The following is a 6,136-nucleotide window of genomic DNA, read 5'->3' on the forward strand; positions in this document are numbered from 1 at the left end:
TACTGTAGTAATTTGTTACAGGTATACATACATACAGCAGTTTGCTGAGTTTATCCTATTTTGTATATTTGTGTCTTCACATTATCATAACTATCTAAATTTATTGTACCGTTTTACTTGAGATGGTTGCTCAAAGGTATTTCAATTAATGGACTAGATCAAATTCATGGTCGTCTAATTTCAAGCTGCCCAGTTATCCCCCCTGATTCCTGGAATTTCTTTCTTCTCCCAAATTTATTGTACCGTTTCCATAGTTTTCTTATAATGACCTGTCCCACTTTCTTTAATATTTCTATATTTCTGCAGTTATATAATATCTTAGTTGTTTAACTTCAATTTTCAGGGATTTAACAGCTTGTTCTTCATCTACTTTCTATCGGGGTGGAGGTTATCCGTATGCCGTATACAATTTCCAATTCTATTCGTTGGTGAATCATAACGTGTCTTTCTTAAAAAAGGTGGGTTGTTGATCCATCGCTTAACCCCCAACCTGAAGGACTGATAAATGTTTTTGTTGGGGAATAAGTGGCTTTATGTTTGTCACAACAGCATCCGGTTACTGGTAAACACCTTTCACTTGTATGATTCTACAAAAAATGTTACTATAATTTTGTTGAGAAGTGATTTCAATACATATTGTGCGCTTATTTAGGGTGTTGAAATTGTTCAAACTTAGGCTCCTGGTACACACAAGTGCGCTCATCACAGTCAACTTAATTCAATGATTGTGATCTAGTTCCGTATGTTATGTAATATCTAGTAAACTCACTGGAGATCGATAATGAAGTCATTAACAAACGAAACTAATTTCTTGACGTTCCAATTAGCTAAACTTTATTAAAGAACTAGGTAAACCTCAGATGAATAATTTTATCATCACATTGCTTGTCAACCACAAAATCTTGAGCAGAAGCCTAATCATCTTAAGTTGGATGTCGTGTCCAACGATTTGGTTGCAATGTAATAATAAGTCTAGATTCAGTCGTCTATATTGGATAGCATGCAATTTATTAATGTATTCTACATGAAATACATGCAAATATTTTAACCTGTAAAGAAAGAATTCAAACCTCCCTAGACAAGTATTTCAACCTGTATCTTTCCATTATGCACCACTCAAGCCCAAAGGTTTTGCCGAAATTTGCACTGAAAACGTAAACGAGAGGCAACGTAAGTCTCTCATGAAAGTTCTAAATCTTACTAGGAATCTCCATCTGGAACAATCAATGTGACTAGCAAATTTTTTGTCTATCCTTGGGAAAGTTCTTCTTCACGTCTAATGAATGCGAACACAAAAAGATGTGAAAGAGTAAACAAACAACTGGAGCAAAGTACAAAACAATTTGTAACACCAGCTCTAAGCAATCGTAGTCCTGCCTTTTCTCATTCCACTGCCTACATTACAATGGACAAACTCCAAAAACAACTGAAGAAATTAAGCAGAAATATTTAAAATCAACACTGGAATACTAAAAACTAATCTAATAATATTAAAATTTCTTAGAAACCGCAACAATAGCAGATCTATGAACTAGATAGAACACTACATTAATAATTATATACTTGCATAAATAGCCTACCGGTATTCAATAACCTCGTCTAGAAAGTTTTATTTAATGAAAAGCATATATCAATATTCAGAACTTGTTGACTTACACATTGGACATTGGAGTCTACCTTTCGAACTGTTTTCTCCCAATCTATGCTCTCTAATCTATTCATGATTATACCTACTTTCATAACATATCCTAAAAGGCATACAATTACAAGACGAATTTCCAACACTCTAAGATCACAGAGAAGTAAGAACTCATGGTTCACTATGCGTCTTAATTTTATGTCAGCCTATGATTCTTTAAAGGTCTTGGGTACACATCAGGCTGGTTGTGATTATAGGAACATGAGGAGGAGGTACAGAGAGGCAATTAGAGTGGCAAAGCTGAATTATAACTGCAGAGTGATTGACAACTCATCTAATAAATGCAGAGCAGCCTGGTCAATCATAAACAAACTGAGGCCTGGAAAAAGTAAAAGGAAAATAACTCCAATTCATCCAGATACCTTTGCACAGTTTCCGCACATTTTGTGGGAGAAATAAGAAGAGGGATTAGACAGACTTATGTCTCTTTTGGACAGATTTTGGGTAGTTGCCCTGTCTCCACTGCTAGCTTCAATTGGAAGCTCATCACTCTTGAGGATATAAGTAGAGTGATAAGGAATCTAAAATCATCAAGATCTAGGGACTTTATGATTTTTCCAACTCTCTTATGAAGGAAATTGGTAAGTGGGCTGCTAAGCCGTTGTCGGTGTGCATTAATGCCTGCTTCAGAGAAGGAGTATTTCCAGATTTTCTCAAGATTGCCCGAGTGTGTCCAATTTTCAAGAAGGATAACAGAAAGGATCCAGCAGACTACCGGCCAATATCATTCATCCCTGTCTTGGCTAAACTTTTTGAATGTATTATTTCGGAGCAGCTGAGTTGTTTTCTTGAGAACAAGGGCATCTTCACAGGCTCCCAATATGGTTTTCGTAGGGGTAGATCAACAACCATAATGCCATTGATGCTCTAGTCACGGACATACTCCATGAATTTGAGAAGAGGGGTTTTGCCTGGGGTACCTTTTATGACTTGAGTCGGGCATTTGATTGTGTCAGTCACAAAATTTTAATTGAGAAACTGAATTTCTTCGGCATCCATGGTACAGCTCTGAACTTGATTTGCTCCTACCTGTGTAACAGAAAGCAGACGGTTGAGGTTCATGGTAAATGGTAACCTACAGTTAGTGTTGAATGTGGAGTTCCTCAGGGCTTCATTCTTGGGCCTCTGCTTTTTTTGATAGCTGTAAATGATTTACCTTATAATGTAGATGCCAATACATATATTTATGCAGATGACACTACTCTGATAAATACTGGTCGTGATATTCTGACAGTTGGTGAAGGGGCCAATAATGCAATGACACAGGTTTCTGATTGGTTTGCAGCTAATGGTTTTCTATTGAATCAAGCCAAGACACAGACAGTCGTCTTCAGTTTAAGACCATACGTGAGCGACCCCTCGATTTCTAATAAGGCCAGATTTCTTGGACTGACGGTGGATAGAGATCTGTCGTGGGCTCCTCATATTGATACGGTTTTGGATAGGTTGTCTCGAGTGAACTTCCTCTTACTGCGTTTGATGTCATGTGTGCCTTTTGAATATGTAAAATCTCCATATTTTGCTCTGTTCCAGTCGGTTCTGTGGTATGGTCTGGTGTTCTGGGGTAATGCTACCAGAATTGCAGAGGTATTAATAATGCAGAAGAGAGCTATCAGAATAATGAGTAGAGCTGATAGAATAGCCCACTGTAAGCCACTTTTTGTTGAGCTTGGCATTCTTACGGTAGTGAATCTCTATATATTCAGTAGCCTTGTTCACATTCATAAGTGTAGGGAAACTCTCCAATGTAGATTTAACGTTCATGGGATCAATACTCGACTTAGACATGACATCAACATTCCTTTTGTCCGTCTGGAGAGGCTAAGGTCCAGTCATCTGATAATGGGTAGACGTTTATTTAATTAATTGCCCCTCAGGTTTAGAGACATGGGAACCATAGAGTTCAAAAGAACTCTACGTGGCTCTGCTCAAACCCTTTCTATCATGTTGAAGAGTTTTTTCAGCTGCCTGAATCCAGAAACCATTGAAACCATAAAGGCATAATAATTTGACTTGTACTCTATTATGTATGTGTTCTAATATTTTGACGTGATCTTATGCATCTATAGATGTTTCATGGATCGAGAAATATATCTATCTATCTATCACCCCATTCGTGAGCAAAATCAAACAACATAATTATTTCTTATTTCTTGTGCATATTTTTTATTCTACTGAATAAGAAGAATACGTAGTTTAGGCACGGTATTATTGATACCGTACTTTCCTGGTAAGGGCTTCTCGTATAATATACATACACATTTTGGGTATATTTTTTAATTGAAATGACTAGTACCATTTATCCATTTTTAATACACGAACGGTTTCGGCTAATTATGCCATTCTTAAGTTTCAAAAAACACTTACGGACATAAAAGAATAGATTTTTACGCTTTTAATTTTTTTTAGAATGTCAAAAAGACATTGAGAACTGTATTATAATTAGCAGAAAACAAGAGTTATCTTTTTTAAATGGAAAGTAACTACAATAATAAATATTATATTATTACAATTAAACAATTCAAGTATCCCTATGAAAATAAAAAAAGATATTCATGTATTTCGAATATTCAGTGTTGAATATGAAGTAATATTTTTAATTTATAGTTTTAAATCAAATGCAAATAATCATTACAGTAAACTTTGTGTTTACAATTTATTGCACATAAAATTCAAGTTAGATTCATTACAATAAGATCACAAAGTACTTGTTGATAATTTTTGTTCGGAATCATAAAAAATGATCAGTAGAGATCAAAACTAATTTGTAGAATAATTCAATCAATATCGATAAACATATTCTTTTAAATAGAATTTATGAAAGATAGTAGGCTAAGGAGTCCCACTGGTGACCCAGCCAATGTTAAACGGACTTAAAAGAATAGATTTTTCCACTTTCATTTTTTGGCTCAGTCGTATTGCCGCTCCTCCTGACTCCCGAAGACTGACCGACGAGGACTTTATAGCCAAAGCTGACAAATAATATGGTTAACTTAAAGAAGGTTGGTACCTATTGTACGAAAATAATTTATTTCTTCTAATCGAATTCAATGTTTTGAAAACAACAAAAATAGATATAACAGAATCTACAAGTATAATAATTACTGTATAATAAATAATTCAAGATCTCTTCGAATTATTTTTTCCTCTCCTGATCTGTTTTTTTAATTTCTAAACTATTACAAAAGTTTATATCAATAAATCATGTATATCATTCAAAATTTTAATTATTCTTATTTAATTAATCTGCTCTACCGTCTACAGCGATGTATAATTTCTGCTCGTAACTTCAACAAGAAGTGGTGAAGTCTCTAAATTACGAAACAAAACAGAATAATCATTCACAAAATGTAGATAAATTAAATCATTTTTGCAAATAACATATTTTTTATCAATTACAAGTGGTGAAGGTGAAATTTTTCATCAATCAAAAATTATTATAACGAATCTTAGAGGTGCTAATCTTCCATTGATCATTATTTGAGAATTTACTAGTCTGAGATTGAACTCACCCATTTAGAAGATTAAAAATTTCTGTTTTCTTTTTGTTGTCAACAGAGCTCCCTCCTTTTTTGTATATATTTATTTATTTGGCAATTGCATGATAACTAATAAAAATGTGTCTATTATTCCAATAGATGTACAAAAATTTGGCTTGATTTGTTTTACGATTTATGAATTTGATCTAGATAATTTTTGTATAAGTGCAAGTATAAGTGGTAATAGTATTGTAAATGGTCGTAAAAATGTTGATCATTAAAGCTCAGTGCCGTATTTTAATTAATCGGTTGGTGCTGCGATTATGGTTGTTGATAAGATTAAGTGAATTATTGGGAATTATTAATGATAATGTATCATGCTCTGCATTTCAGGAATTTGAATTTGATATTCAGCTGTGATTTGTGCCTTGTGGACCATTGACCAAAGAATTCATTCTTCTAAAATGGATGTCATCTTCATCACATCAAACTACAAGTAGATTGTTAATGGTATTATGCCTGTAGTAAACAAAATGACTTCTTCACAGCCCATCTCTTCAAATTAGGAGGTAAATTTCAATTTTTCATGTTTTTAAAGATATGTAAATTATATTTCCACATTTTGGTTCCACTTGGGAATATTATGGTCCACCAGATCAGCAATGCCACTTGATCTCTGTGCTTTCATAGATACTATAATTACATCTTATCAAAAGACATGGTATGGCCTGAAAAATGTAATCGGAAGTTAAAAATGACAATTCTTATTGTTATAAGAATAAGAACTATCTGAACATACAACCTCCAAATTCAATAAAACCTGTCTTCATAGGTGTTTGGGTTCCTATTAAAGTGGATGAGTAGGCCTATAGGTAATGTTGTTTTGAAAAATAAGACTGTAAAATCATTTGAGGATAACACACGTTACTGGCAATGAATTGCTGTTTCTGATATTGAT

The sequence above is a fragment of the Nilaparvata lugens genome, chromosome 3 (assembly GCF_014356525.2).
Source record: "Nilaparvata lugens isolate BPH chromosome 3, ASM1435652v1, whole genome shotgun sequence".
Lineage (NCBI taxonomy): Eukaryota > Metazoa > Arthropoda > Insecta > Hemiptera > Delphacidae > Nilaparvata > Nilaparvata lugens.